This window comes from Heliconius melpomene, chromosome 10 (assembly GCF_056956725.1).
Source record: "Heliconius melpomene rosina isolate 202511_hmr_F chromosome 10, ASM5695672v1, whole genome shotgun sequence".
NCBI lineage: Eukaryota > Metazoa > Arthropoda > Insecta > Lepidoptera > Nymphalidae > Heliconius > Heliconius melpomene.
In genome coordinates, this window is record NC_140398.1 from 15,688,945 (window position 1) to 15,705,891 (window position 16,947).

Here is a 16,947-nt window from a genome sequence, read left to right on the forward strand (position 1 = left end):
CGATTTTATATAATTCAAAATTTCCTATAAAAAAACTTCAACTGTAAGCTTTGATGTGAATAAAATGAAAATAAATATTGACAATTGAGTGGTTATATTAATATTCGTAACGACTATTAAATTTTCAATATTTAATGGTAGCAACAAAAATATGTTTCCGCCCGGGATCGAACCGGGGACCTTCTGCGTGTTAGGCAGATGTGATAACCGCTACACCACGGAAACTGATTGACGAAAATTATAAAAGTATGATCTAAAGCTGCTTATCAAAGTAACGTTATAAAACTTGTTTTATTTCATTTTCTTATAGCCCAAGATCCCAGAGCTGCCAGACCTACGTCATTTTAGCAAAGCTGAAATTTTGAGGACTATTAATCTAATATGTAATTAAGAACTGTCTTAACTCAAATTAGAGAGTATGCATATGCATACTTACGATAAGAATATACATTCTTAATTATATTCTTTCTAATATTAGACTATTAATCCTCAAAATGTCAGCTTCGCTAAAATGACGTAAGTCTGGGGGCCCTGGGATCTCGGTCTATTATATTATGTATATAAATAGATATCTATATAAAGACCGTAGTAGCGCAGTGAGACACCGTCTGGTGCATACGCCATAGCAATCTCGCACGTCTGCGATCTCTCATGAGGAATGATTGTATTTAAATTATTTTCATTTCCGTGCTTTGAACTCTGATCGACTGGACTCTGTGGAACTGAGTTCGCCACTTGACACATAATGCTTTTTTTAATAAAATTGAGAACGGAGTATTTTAAAATTAGGTTCCCTTTGCCTATCCTTCTATAGGGTACGTATTATATAGCTTTAACAATGCACTAATGAATAAACTGTTACATAGATTTTTAAACATTAAACATTATAGAAATACACTCACTACATTCTGTTTATTTCTTGTAGTAGTAATAGAGACAGCATATGACGTTTCTACAATAAATTTCCTTGTTTCTCAAATGAAGTTTAACGCCGTCTTTTGCCTCGTCACTAGGTCTAGGAAATGAGAATATTAAACATTACCCACGAGTAGTTGTCAACCCCACGACCGTTTACAGTACGTTTCAAATGAATAATTTTAATTATATCCACTTGTGCATACAATGTCAGTTTATTTTAACTATTTTACTTTGTAAGAAAACATAAGAATCTGAATTGCACGCACTTCTAATTGTTGTATTATCATGAAAATTCTTATGTAGACTTGATGACAAAACAATACCATAAGGTATTTTCTACCTGACCTGATGATGGAATTCGAAGGCTGATAGAACTTTAGACTGCCTACCAGTAAAGATATCGCATTTGTGTAAAGTGTGTTATAGTTTTTTAACTAATAATTTTATTTAATTAGTTCTACACTATTACTATAATTTTAAATAAGGTTGTAATACATACAAACTTCAGATAAAACTGTAGCTTATGTGTTATTATATAAATTAATGAATATTTTCGAGCGGGTACGAACCGACAAATATTTTACTTACAGTTAGACGCTGTCTCAGTGCGCTACGACGGTATTTAGGAAAGGAACGGATTCTGTTAAATAGGTTCCCGGGTTCCCTCTGCTTATCGCGCTATATGCGTGAAGCCGAATTGGCCTTAATAATCGAATTAATTATACAATGTATTATATAAGTAAAATTGCTTTATCTACATTTTGATAACACTCAGACCCAGTTGAGGATAGCGGTTAACATATAGCCCAAACTCTTCACGTAGTTCGTTACTTTCTAAATAATGGCGATTTAAGACTAAGAACAAAAGTCAGCGGGATTTATTGTAAGCCGTAAAGTTAATGGACGAAACAGGAAAAAAGTTTTTACGGGGTCATCTCGTATATCGTCTTATGTGAAAGAAAACAACAAGTACATATACAATAATCTTAAAAATATGAGCATGCTTAATCTTAATATTTTAAAAACAACAATGACTTATAAAGATAACGTATTTAATAACAAAAATAGTAACTTAATGTAAATATTTAAAATGGTTGTAAATTTGGAGAAAGTAATATATCTACTACAGATACTACTAACTTGTTGAGTTAACTCATAAAGTATTTGATAATCGTTAGAATCCTTATTCAACGTCAATTAGACATACTAAAGATATACCTCGAAGATTCTGTCAAGAAAGCTTCTCGATTTTTCCTATAAAGTAGGGCAGAGGAAAACTAGTGTAGGACTCAGTTCCTTTTTCACCACTTTTTCGAATACGTATATGCTTAAAAAACGCTTCAACAATATATTTTTTTAATTTGGAAAAAATATATAATTAAAACTTAGCAGTACGAGTATAGGTTCGGACGGAAAATATTTCCATAGAACCTATCGCTATGTACACTGTATAGAGAAGGCACAACATAGCTGCAATATGAAACGTAAACCAAACAAGCCCTTTGAAACCCGATAGCCTACGTAGTCGGTAAATGAAAATGTATAATTGATTTAGCAGCGCCCGAATCTAAACGAAAGTAATGTTATTATACACGAGCTTTTAGCTACGAGACCCCGTCTAATTGTGTTATATGGGAAAGAGGAGATTACCATCCGCTTTGAATACTTTTAAACAATATTTGTCAGTGATATTGTTGAAAGCAAGTTGGAATTGAATTATGGATGCCTTAATGTTTATATTTTACGGGTATCTACCCGCAATCAATGTAAGGTAGTATTTTGTTTTGGTAGGTGTTAAGTTACGTAGGCTTGATGAGGTATGACATGACAATATACCTAAATAAGAAAATCCCTTTTAAAGCGACACAATGGTGGTTTTCTATGCCTATAAGTATACTCTTTTAATATAAATATACCCTTTTTAGTGTTGATTTGTTAATATCCACATTTGGAAAATATAAATTTTCATTATGACTTCAGTTCTGATTACAATGAAATTACATATTAAATATTGTTATTAATCCAAAATGGCTGCAGCAACAAAATGGCGGATTATAATTTTTTGCACAATTCATCTAACTTCAGTACAATAAAACATCTATAATGCTTTTAAAAAAGATTTTTAATTAATATTTGTTTAACTGCATTTTTTAACAATTCCATATAAGCGGATTGTCAGAATGAATGTCCTAAATTTATGCAATTTCGCACGTGTTCCCGATAACGCTCGAGTGTCCGACTTAATTAAATACGAAGTCAACATTAATTATTATCAAATGACAAGCTGCGATGTGAGCTTTGTCGCTAGTTAACTTGCTTTTGATATATTCGTGGACTGTTTCATCTTATGCACTAGTTGTATTTAATAGAATTGTAATGTTAATATTAGTGATAATATTATTTTAATGGATGTTATATTGTTAGTTTTGCGCTGTATCGGGGAGGGAATCACTGAATTCCCTCTTTGAGACTCTTCAGTTTCCACGCATTGCCCAATTTTCGAAGTATTGCATTTTGAGCGACGGAATTCAACGCAGGACGTTGTCTTTTTAGTGGAGTAAGAATCGAACCCACCATTTTGGCATTTTGTAATCAAGTAATCAAAATCAAAAAGCCGAAAACTATCAGAAATATAATTTATCTCCTTAATTAACATTATAAACTTTAATGAATAATTAATAAAAAGTAAATTTATTATATAAGACAACCATGAACTTAAATATATTTGTCACATCTCCATTACAACCCAAAGTAGGCTCTATATGAGGTAGACCACCCTAGGCTGTAATTAGCAACCTGCCCGTCTGAGAGATATTTGAATAACGTGCAGGGGAGATATAAAGGCATGTGCACATTTATTTCATCAATATTGTAAACAAAAATGTTGCTTTGTTGTTTTCTTTATTATAGATATTTTTATATTGTAATTATTTATGCTTTTTACATTGAAATAGTACCTATATATAATCAAGCCATACGAGATAGGCATCATCATCAGATCAGTCTTTCAACGCCCACTAATTGGATATATGTAGGTTTCCCCAAGAATCTCTACGATGATCAGTCTCGCACTATAGTCATCCCACGACTTATGCCAGATCGTTGGTCCACCTGGTGGGATATCAACAGAGAAATGCCCGTAAAGACGTTTATAAAAATAAATCCGAACTAGACATAGACACAGTATTTTTAGAATAGTTATTTGTTCTATTACAAAACGAAAAATTATATGATAGAATGATGAGGAATCAAAACTCAGAATTTATGTTTAGACTTTTATAATTTTTGGAAGTTCTCTGGGTAGTAAACTCTCTGGCTGTTTTCTATAGTATATTCGAGAATGTATAAGCATAAAAGAACAAATTTAGATAAGCGCAAAATCTCTAATTTCATAAAATGTTAAACAATAATTGTAATATTGTTTTTTGTTTGTTTTTGTATTTTAAAAATGTATCTTATGTAAAAAGTCAAATATAAAGCTCCATTGTAACGGCAGCACTACACAGCGCGTGTGTTAACGCTTCTCTGGACACGTTAATTGAAAGTGGATTGGAGGTGACAGAGTAGAACTGGTTTTTGATTTTTTATCATTCTCTGTTTGTGTGTTGGGATTGTTTGTTTGAAATCTGAAGCATTGTTTTTACCTTTTGAGAATGACTTCGGATGTTGCTCATTTTGTATTTACTAATTTGTTTTTTTTAGATATTTTTCTATTTTTGTGTAATTATTGATTTGTATATGAAAGATATATTTTAAATTCTATTACTTAATTAAAAATAATTAACTAAAATTTTACGTTTATAACTAGAGTACAAAAATACTCCAAAGAAAGCTTATGATAAGTCGGGGTTCGATCCTGGATGTAGTAAAAATTTATATTGATGGATATAATCAAATTCACTTTTTATTATTTACATTTACATTTTTTATACTTTGTTTCTAAATTTTTATTAAAATGAGAGCAAAATATTTGTTGTGCTGCTATTGGTCCTTGCCGATCGGAGAAAGCAAGACTGGTGATCGTAACTCGTACGTCTGGTTTTTGATAAGTAAGCTATGTCACTAATTAATCTTTTTTACATGTAATAGTTGAGTGATAAATGATTTTAAAACATTTATATCTGTATTTATAATTTTTACATACATAGGTATATAAATACAATAAATAAATAAACATACTTATTTTTGATGTAAAATACATATGTTCATATTTAGTTCTAAGAATCATAAAAATATATATCTGAGATTCTATCTAAGATTTCTTTAAATAGATATAAAACTTATTAGAGTAAGAAAAGTTGAGATCAGTCAAATTAACAAGAATAGAAAGTATACGTGTATATGTCTATAAATATATATAAATATAAAATGTTATTAATTTTTTTTTAAATTCATTTTATTATGTAGTGGTTTAAAAATATGATACCATTTACATAGTTTCCGTGGTGTAGCGGTTATCACATCTGCCTAACACGCAGAAGGTCCCCGGTTCGATCCCGGGCGGAAACATATTTTTGCTATTATATTTCGCTACTTTTTTGTAAACATATATCTAAACAATTTAGCTTGTTATATTATTTACTTTATGTTCTTTTATATAAATTATAGATATTTTTAATAATGTAATATCTATTGTCATATTCGTATATTTCCATTCAACAGTCACAATGTAGGTGATGTTTTCACAAGAATGCGGCAAGAATTCAATGTTCAGTGGATATAAGTCGCTACTTCTGAGAATATCGAGAGTGGTCTAATTTACAAGCTATAGCGATTATAAAATCAAAATAGATCTACTATTATTTAGCAGGAATTAGGAATCTACATTATAACATAATTTATTTAATTGAAATAATATTCTAACATTAATTTGCAACTTCCATCAAACGACTTCGTTTTAACCCTGTTCTCTACTTTCCGTCGAATTCTGGTGGCGTGTTGAGTGGTGGAACATTTAAATATTTCATTTTCTTGATTAGGATTCGAAACCGCTACACGTGCCACGACTATCTTTACACACGTAACTATCAACTTACAAGGTTGTAAAAGCTTTATCAGATTAGATTGTCCACGTCATAAATTCCATACATGAAGCCATCATGGCTCAGCGATTGACCGTAAACGTGACGGTTGTATGTTTTTTTCCCACTCGTGGGAAAGAATTTCAATTCAAAAGGTCATAATCTTTGTATTATCCATAGTAATAAAATATTATATCTTTCTTTATTGTTCTTCGCGACCCATAATTGTTATTGATTTTTTTTTAAATATTTTTTTTTAGAATTTACAAAATAGTGACAAAAGAAAAAACAAACATTGTAAACATTGTACCATATAAAAGGAATCAGAATCGCGATACATTCTGTTCAATGGCACTCGCGCGGCAAAATGAGATATCAGTGGATATTGAATGACGGGGCGAGGCAGTGAACGCGGTCTCACTATCATCCCTTTTTCCTGTCCTAAACAAATGTTTCTAAGAATACGTGGAAATTATCCATTTTATTTACGTTTTTGTATATGTAAAGATAAAAAAATATTTTGACAACAACATTCATATTTATATGAGTACCATTTAGGGGTTGCTCGCTCATAAGTATACGCTAGTGGTTAATACAATCAAACTCTTTTGTCGATCGATTTATTATATGAATCTATGAATCTTTTCAAAGTTTAGGTAATTATATATACTCGCGAAACGAAAAACTATGAAAAACATTCATTTTCAGCTTCACTCTTTATCCCGCATGTAGTATACTAGGCAGAGGGGACCTAGTGTTAAGGCACTCCGCTACTCACTCTTCCATCGAACTCTGGCTTTTGTCTCGACACCAGAGCCATCGCTCTGGTATTCAAATGAAATTCTTATAAATATTACATTACCTCGAATGGAAATCGAACCCACAACTTGTCGCATTTACAGTGACACGATTGTGCCCCCTGAACTACTACTAGCCTAAAAAAACAATGAGAAAGACAACGGAAAATAACATTAATATTACTTACATTTAAGTTTTACGACCCCTTTTTTTTTGAGAATGGTATAATATTAGGAAAAAATGATTTTAAAACAGCAATAAAATATGTTCTGTTAAATAATTCACAAATTTAAATAACTAAAATAATATATGAATCATAATATGGCAAACGGTCGTTGAGTGGTCCTCAATATAGATACTGAAATATGGATGGAAATACCGATAAATTCCTTTTGTATTTTACTCATACACTAATATTCTAGCGTTTCAATAATTATTATTTGTATTGCTGATATTGATTTTTATATCAGTTGGCATACTCAGTTTCGCGCTATTTTCCACATCTGCCCGCCTCAGCAGGGCAGAGAGAACCAAGTGTTAGACTTAAAACTCTTCGTTCCCAACTAGTTATCTAATTTTCGAGACATTGCTTGTTAAGTGGAGGAACTCAACGCAGTGCTTTGTGAACCAGGATGGGTTAATGAAAATAATTTAAATATAAGCATTCTCCCGAGTGGGTACAAACTGCCTACCGAGCCGGTACCACCGCGGTGGTAGCTTTAAGCTCATTCGACGATTCAAAAGTGCTTACAATAGTATTTTTTTTTGCTTTACGCTGTAACAGTTTGAATCAGCTGTTTCTGAGATAAGCGCGTTCAACCAAACAAATTCTTAAGATTTTTAACCGTATATACTAGAACTAGCAGTGAAATTATTATTTTTTTCGTTCATGTTATATTTCAGAATTTACCCTACTATAAGTACTTAAAAAAAACCAGCGACTATGATATACGAAATACTGAATAATCCTTCAAAATAACGACAAGTGCGTCTCACGGCGCTGTCAGGAGCACACACGATTGACGAGGGTGCCCCGAGACGGTTAGCGATCATTTAGTTGACCTCTCCACGGTTTTGATCCGTGTTAATTTATCATTTTGTAGGGCTGTTAATTTTATGTTAGAACACTTGTTTGTTGTATTATGAAATTAAATGTAAAATAATACGTATTTTTTGCGTAACTATTCCATAATTTGGTCTATATTTTATTTATTTAATTTGTCTATTACATAAACTAATGAGTAAAATGAAAGATGCATTACAAATATTTTTATTAAAATGTCTTCTTTTTCCTAATTGATTTGGACAAATTGCGACGTTGCTGAAATTGGAAAAAAAGGTGATAAATATTAGTATGATAACTAATTTATCATATAAATTTATTATTTCTGCATCACAATGCCGGTGGAATATCTAAAATTAGAAAAAAAACTTTTATATATTTTAACACCACAGCCCTTTTGAACTTTTTCAACATTACTTAAATGTAACAAGTCCTACTCTAGTCCTCTACACCCTAGTTTTACTCAATATTAATAATAATTAAAATTAATAATAATAATTAATTCATCCAAAACGCGAGGCCCTGCGAGCTTGTCAATTATAGTTGAAGATTATAATCAATTCTCATTGTGTTAATAATAATGATGTGCGTAAATTTACATAAAGGGTAAACCTTCACAACCTCGAGCCGAGTAATTGATTGTGAAAACTCATTACGATATTTGACTAACTGGCTTCATTTTGTTTTGTTTTATTAGAGAAAGTTTTTTCTACTTATACGTACCTATGTAGGGCAAGAAATGAAAGGTTTGATAATAAGTTAAATTGGCAAGATTTGATTTGTTCGTATACTTTTGGTGCTCGTTTCTATCTGATAAGAAGTTGAATGCTTAGAAATGTCAAGATTTAATTTATGAATTTATTATATTTCTAATACTCAATTCTATGAAGCTATTTACTAAAATTTTGTATTGAGTGCTTATGTTTTTTTCTCATTTTCAGAGAAACTCCTTTCTTCATTTTCTGCCCGGATTCGAGGCATGGTGTATTATGTGGAACAACTCGCCGTGTTATGCTTTGTAGGGTATGGGTTCCGTACCCAAAGGGTAAAACGGGTCCCTATTACTATAGGGATATATGTGACCGTCTGCCTGTCTGCCCGTCTGTCACCAAGTTGTATCTCACGAAACATGATTGTTAGACAGCTGAAATTTTCAGTTATGTATTTTTGTAGGCGCTATAACAACAAGTACTAAAGAATAATAAAATCAATATTTATGGGGGCTCCCATACGAAAAAAGTGTTTTTATGTCGTTTTTACAGATAGTGGTACGAAATCCTTCGAGCACGACCCCAATTCTCATTTGGCCGGGTGTTTATATACTGTATCAATGAAGAATATATCGGATTAGAACCTGCATCCCCAAGATGCTAGAGATACTAACGATAATATAGCTATATTACCGACTAAGTTAAAATTTACATTATTCACATCCATTTAATAATTCAACAGTATCTATAATAATTTGCTATTCTAGCAAGTAAAGAAAATGATATTTTTCCAACGTAAACTTCATATTTCCGAAGCTGTCACGTTGCACCTAGACGTGAAGCCAATATGCACGTCTGCGGGAAAATATCAATTTCAAAGGATATTATTTTTCTATGACTTTGTTATAGCGCTGACCTGTGCTTTAAAAATGTTCCTTATTTTATATTGTAATATTTGACTTTGACTTTTACATGTAAACTCTGTATAGTAATTTTAATAATCTTATGTAATATGTGTTTTAAATTTATTTACCTAATTCGACGGAAAATGGGGGAGGGAAGTATTTTAACACTAGGTTCTCAGGTTCCTTTGGCCTATCCTGCTAAGTGCGTGATATAACGTTAAGTTAAAAGAAACAAAATGAGTAAGATTTTGTTCATATGGATATTTGTATCTTTGCATGAATGTTTATACAAATGTTCAATTTATAATAAAAATATCATTTAAAAGCTATAAGTATATAATATAATATTTACTTCCCAAAATCATCTCTTTTCGTACTAGTATATATGAAATAAAAGTAAAATCTCGAATCGAACTTTTCTAATGAAAACACGTTTTGGAAGTGCGGAAGTAGACACCGGCTGCTGTCTGTGGGGGGTCTCGTCGTGAAACATCCACTTCCGGTGTGCGAGAGAGATCGTAAATGACCGTCTACGTCGCAATGTCAATAGATCTGTACGGATGTCTGTTAACATTTAAGGAGTTATATAGTAAGTGAGACCGTGGCACGCCTTGTAAACGTGACGATTGGAGGTTCGATTCCCGCTTGGGAATGAATTATTTAATATTTTTATTTCTTAGCTGCTATCAAAATAGAAATACAAAGCGAAGATATCTCCGTTCATTACTTTCCGCCGAATTTTAGCTTTTTCTTGCTTTTTTTTTGCTTTTTCGTTGCTTGACGGATATCAACGTTTCCAGAGCGAGGAAATGAAAATATTAAATATATCATTCCCCGAATGCGAATCGATCCCACAACCATCAAGTTTACGGTCGCACGCTTTTGCCCCTGCGACAGAACAGCTTCAGTAAACAATTGAACTCTCTTTGTCTATTTAAAATAGGCTTTAAAATGAATACAAAATTTATTAAATTTATATTATTTGCCATCGCCATATCACATTTTAAACTTTATTAAGCCGATTTCGTTCCAATCAAGCAATGCGATCACGTTTGCTCTCTATAGGCAGAGTTAATCATCCAAATTATTGAAATTAATATGATCACCAAATATAGCAAGGTATTGTGGTCAAATTAAAATATAACAATAGTTGGCTAAAATATTCCTATCTATAAAAAGGGAGTCTGGGCAATTCGTAATGATGATGATGATGACATGACGTCATCGTTGTGACGTAGTTGGTAATAGTTGTGAGTTTGATCTACAACTGATATTCAATTTAGTGGCGGAACTTAACGCCGCGGTTTGCCTAGTTACCAAATCAGGAAAAGATGGAAAGTATTAAATATTTTATTTCCTCGAGTAAGGAAAATCTCTATAGCCACATGCTTCCCACTGCGCCACAACGAGACGGTCTCAGTAAGCCAGAGATTTTTTTAATAAAATTACAATCTATACTAATATAATAAAGCGGAAGAGTTTGTTTGTTTGTTTGTTTGAACGCTAAGATCTCTGGCTCTACTGGATCGATTTACTTTGTTTTTGTCTTCTTTGAAAGCTGCATTCTTCAGAAGTGCTATAGGCTATATAACATTACATTACACATATGCACTAATAAATTAAAATACTTTCTAATTTGACATGCAATTTATTCTGCCATGTTAATAACAACCGTCGTCGCTACGCGACCGCGTTCGTTGCCGCGTCATTTTGATATTCATCCTTATGAAAATAAATATAATAGTCACTTTTAGCATTTCATCTAGATTGAAATTATATTTCTATAGAAATTATATTCTTATATTTTAAGCAGGCGTAGCCGCGTCCGGGTCCGCTAGTCATTGCATAAACTAACTATGGAATCATATGTCAGTGTTTCGCAAACAAGCAAAATAAATGTGATCCCAAATTGCTGGTCACGCACAAACACGCGGTGTCAAATTAGACAAGTATTTTATATGGAATCAGTGCGCGCAAATACTAATTACTGAGTTTACATTTAATTAGTGTTGCTATAGTTATTATTTATATAGAATTTTAAGCATGTTTCAGATTATCTATATTGGTAATTATATTAGTTTGTTGGTAGATTTATAATTATCATGGCGGCACAGCACCTGATTGAACCATTCAACCATTTTATCAAATAGCAACCATTTTTTTTGAGTTGCGCTCTGTATCCCGCACATAGGCAGGTAGGCAGAGGGAACCTGGGAACGTACTGCCATTAAGTAATCTCCGTTCCCCATTTCTCCCATTCTGGAGGCATTGCGTGGGTGGTGGTAAGTGGTGAAGCTCATGGTGGAAAGAGAACCCACAACGCAATTATTATTAATTCTTATTAAATTATACATTATTTCTATAAAAGAAATATATATAAATATTTATTTTTATACATCCAACGTTACAAGAATATAATTTAACAAAGTTACATAAACGTAAATGCTCAATATTACACGCTATTACAGATAAAAGTCCCGCAGAAACAGTCGGTAATCACGTTACAATATGATCGAGTTACCGCACCGAGGTTGATCTGGGACCGAGGGGGACTTGAAGTAACATTTTTTTTTACCTAAAATCCTCTGTGAACACGGAAAATACAATTTGAATTTTATTTTAGCTATAATATTTTCTGTAATTTTCAGTAAAATTTTGTATTTTCGAATTCAAATAGGATATAGGCAAGTACTATTCTGTTATTACTGTCTTTAATAACTATTATTGTTACTTCAATTTGGTTAACAGTTTCGCGCCTTTTCCCGCAAAGCAGGGTAAACAGAGGGAACCTATTTTTAAGACCACTTCTCCACTTTCCTTTTTATGGATTGGTAGATCTTCTTTAATATTTATTAAAATCCACATTATTATTTTGATATTGGATTTGTTAACACTTAGAAGAGGATTCAATAAACGCAAGAGGTGAAATTCTATTTTTTATTTTTTTATTTTCTAGTTTAGTTTTTATTCTGCTTCATAAATATTTTTATTAATTTATACCTATAGACTTATTATAAATTTTAGAATAAAAATATAGTCAGCAAGCGGCGGAACTAAACGCCTTTAAGTAAATAAAAATATAGTAAAAACGTTTATTAAGAATAACACAGTAATATTACGTAATGTAGAGATTTCGATCTCGCACGAAGCGTTGGTCCGTTCGTTGAGTTCACGCAAACCCTCATTATTTGGCGCCTGCAGATGACGTCTTGTAGTGAGATATTTGTTCGACCAACGCTATAGCACGTGCTTGTTATTTAGGTATCTAATTGTATAAATGTTGAGCTAAATCATATGTTTTAGTAGTAATAGTACATTTTTATTGTTAAGGTTGCCGAAGGGAACCTAGGAACCTACTATTAAGATATTCCGTTCTCATTAAACACTTTCCGCTGAATTCTTGACGCAATGCGTGTTGAGGGGCGGAACTGAACGCCGCACCTTGACTCGATACCAAGAAATGAAAATATAAATTTAAATAAATATTTCATTTCCTCAAGTGTGGATCGAACTCACAACAAATGGCGTTTACAATCACACATTTATGCCTCTGCGCCACCACTGCCCTCATTATTTATGACATATTATGAAATCAACTATAATAATATCGAACGATTTCAAAACAGATGTTTCTTATAACGACGCTACGGTCAATACATTTCGTATCGTAAGCAAAACATGATAATTTACCATAAAATCTATTGAAGCTTGAAAGGCAGAGGGTGAGATACCAGCAGTCCTTTCCTTCTTGTTGTTTACTCGGTGTTACGCCTGAACGAGTCGGTTTAGACATAAGATATTGTATTAGTGCGAATAACATTTAACGTATTCAACGGGTTTGAGATATGTTGATTTTGGACGAACAAATATAGGAGATCTGTTCGTATGAAGTAATTTATGTTAAACTTATTTTGATTGGAGTTTAAAATGTAGAAGTTGTTATATTTAGTGCTGGTTTGAGCAGAAAGTTATAATAGTAATATTTTGTATCATTATTGAGTCTACTATTTATTCTCTTTATGATATACTGCTACGTTCTTACATATTGAAAAATTATATACTTCCAGATGTATTTAATAGTTTTGCTATTGTCTTGAATTATAAAATACTGAACATAGTACTTATTTGTAATGCAAATATATGTAGATTCAAAAAGAGACTAAAAATTATATAACTCCTTTCTTTATTCTTAATATTTTTGGAAATGTTAAAAAAAATATGTAGTTTCCATATATACTTTATTCAGAAACGTATATTTTTTTATGTAGCAGGATTTGAACCTGCGCCTATTGGAACTCGTCCAAGTTTTTTTTCGTTTCTAAGTGTGACAGTTAAAAATGCTAAAAATAAGTGTCAAAATGTACTCAGTTATTATAATAACTATAATGTGTTAACGATTATTATAGAAGAAAAGTAGGTACATACATCCTGATCAGGATTCAAACTTCAACCCTGCAGATGACAGTATCATCAGACATGTCACTGCGCCACCAGACACTCAATCCTTTCCCACCATATTGAAATACGCACGTTCACGAATCACGAAACATTCGACAGTACAAATAACGAGTTTCGCCATTGTTTATTGTAGAGCAGTGATTCTCAACCTTTTATATGCCGCAGTACTTTTCCAACGATTTCAAAATTTTGCAGCATACTATGAAAAAACAGAAATATAATAAACCCTAAGACACATTTAAAATTTAATATAAGGGTATTAGTGTAATTTTGCTGTATATTTGATTAATTTTGTAGTAAATAATAGTAAATTAGATTGAGAATCTCTGATGTTAAGAGTACAATCAAAATGGTGGCGACGTGGCGCGACGCAAACACTATGTGACAAAGTAACTGTGTGTGAAGTTTAATTAGGCTTCTACAGGTTGTGGAACGTTGGGAAAAATAACCATTCATAAAAAATATAAAATAAAAGATAAATAAAGGACGAAGAAATAAAATATTAAATATTTTAATTTCTTCGCTCTGATAAAGAGGCAGGCGCGGCGTTAAGTTCCGCTAACTAATACGCTATGCCTTCGGAATTCGGCGGAATTTTAATTTTCAATTTCAAATAATTTTGATAAAATTGAGAATATATACATAAATTATTAAAAAATACATAATAGGTATAAAAAATGTATTCGCAGCAGCAGCAGAAATTAAATTTATTTCAATCAAATATAAGTAAAAAAAAACAAAAAAACATTTAAAATTAATTTGAAATTGTACTGTACTTATAAAATATTTACAACAAAACTCATTGTTAGTTGACTAAACTAACGTTCTGTTTACTTTGTCAATGTAAATAGATTCCCGTACTATCAGACTACAGTGGAAATCTTTTGTAAATACAAAAGCAAGTAATTGAGACACAACTGAGGGAAGCGTGTTAAGTTTAAAACAATTATTTGTTTATTTTGCTGTTTTCAGTTTTTGTCCACTTAGCAGGGATGACAGAGCCCGAGCCATTGCTACTGTTGCTAATATTATTTTCCCTACTGGGAATCGAACCCACAACTGTCGCGGTTGCAGTAGCAAGTATATGCCCCCTAGTTGGCCCGTTATTATTATTATTATTATACTAGCGGACGCGCGCAGCTTCGCCCGCTTATTTGCACCCTTAGGGGTGAATTAAAATAAACCACGAAACATGTATTCAATGAAATATTTTTAAGAGTCTAAATGTCAAATTTTATAAAAATCAGTGGCGATTTAAAGATTTTTCCATACAAACTTTCACCCCTTATTGGCACCCTTAGGGGGTAAATTCTAAAAAAAACCGTGAAACACGTGTTCAATTAAATACTTTTAAAAATCTAAATTTCAAATTTTATAAAAATCGGTGCCGTTTCAATTTTTTTTCCATACAAACTTTCAACCCCTATTTTACCCCTTTAGGGTTAAAATTTTTCAAAATCCCTTCTTAGTGGATGTCCAGATTACAAAAGTAAACGTCTGTCCAAATTTCACGTTTCTACCATCAGCGGTTACGGCTGTGCGTGCGTCTTACCTCAGTCAGTATCTTCCTATGTCCTTTTATATATATAGATTAGTTGTTGGTTCAAATGCCACTAGGACAAAAAGGCAGTTGTAAAATTTATTTTCAATGTTTTTCTGCTTATTTAATTTTAACTAACTCAGAACTCAAGAAAAATCTTTACAAAATATACCTTTCATTACTTTAGCGTACTACCATTAAAATGTATAAAATTTACGCTATCAATATTTAAAAGCACTATAAAATAATAAAAACAAAAACAGCACTAAAAGCTCCAATATCCCGAAAGATATTACCATAAAATAAAATGTAAATCCTTCGACTTGCATATACATACGTACTTGCATACAATGTCTATTTGAAATCTAAAGCTGCAGTTTTAAACTAAACAATCGCACGTTTGAAACTCGCAACAGTTTTCCAAACAAACCTTCACACTTGAAAATTGCAATTAAACTGGTTAGAAATTGTTCCCGGTGTTCGTCGTCTTGCATAATGCTGCTTCTCTATAGTATCTTTAGTTCTCCTATAGTGTCTTTCTTGCAATGGACGATGGTAAATATAAAATTAAACTTAATTTGGATTTTTCAGCGCTCCAGCTGAGAAGTTTAGTGGTGCTGTTGTAAATTTATTTATGTTTATATTTACGTACTGGACCTGAATTATGTAACCAGACAGTAATTTAGAATTCTTAAACTGTCTGTCATTTGTGGACAAACAGACAAAAAATTAAAACATCACAGATTCATAATAATCTATTAATGTTTGTACTAGAATATTTTCCTTACTATTTTAATATAGTACTTACAGATAAATATGCATAATATTTTCCATATCAAGCGGCATTAGGAAAGAAAAAATTATCACATTTCCCCCCTATTACCACGTATTTAAAAATATATATATATAATACATTTTAAATCCACTTATTTTATTATTTATCTATGTATTAAATCTATTTCAGTTGAAAAAACATTGTTTACGCGCGTCCCCCTCAAATCTGGTAAACTCAGTGTAGCACTCGAGTCCACTCGAACGGTACCGCTGCCGTTGAACGGCGTGGGGCGTGAAGATTACTGATATCTTAGGGCTATGAGAGGCCTCGTCCCTAAATAAAATAAAAAAGATTTTTTTTACAAAATGCGTAGTGATTTTAGATAAACGTTTGTTTTCTATTTATATTATTTACTCACGGTTTTCCGTTCAATTTATGGCCGAACAACTAAAGTCTTCAGCTGTGTAATATTAATATAGAAGTAAAGTAAGGAAATAAAGTTATTACAAAAAAAAATGATGCCGCCGAGGCGTAGTTTATAAATAAATAAAAGAAATCTCAAAAGTTACGCGGAAAATGGGGAAAGGATTGTCTTAACACGATCCTCTCTGAACTGGTGAAGTTACTATACACACATTAATTACTTTTTATTATAAAATAACTTTTTTGAATAACAAGTAATCTAAATTTACAAATTCTATAATTTCATGAAATTATCCTGTAGGAAAAGCACCTACAAATAAAATATGTGTACCTACT

At 31.9% G+C, this 16,947-nt stretch overlaps 2 non-coding genes across 2 annotated transcripts; one reads left to right on the top strand and one right to left on the bottom strand.

Annotated features, from left to right (window-relative positions):
- Positions 1-152: 152 nt before the first annotated feature.
- Positions 153-225, bottom strand: TRNAV-AAC (transfer RNA valine (anticodon AAC)). Its single transcript has one exon. It is a non-coding gene; the product is annotated as a tRNA-Val (tRNA).
- Positions 226-5,354: 5,129 nt separating this feature from the next.
- On the top strand, positions 5,355-5,427 carry TRNAV-AAC (transfer RNA valine (anticodon AAC)). The gene has a single exon. It is a non-coding gene; the product is annotated as a tRNA-Val (tRNA).
- Positions 5,428-16,947: the final 11,520 nt, after the last annotated feature.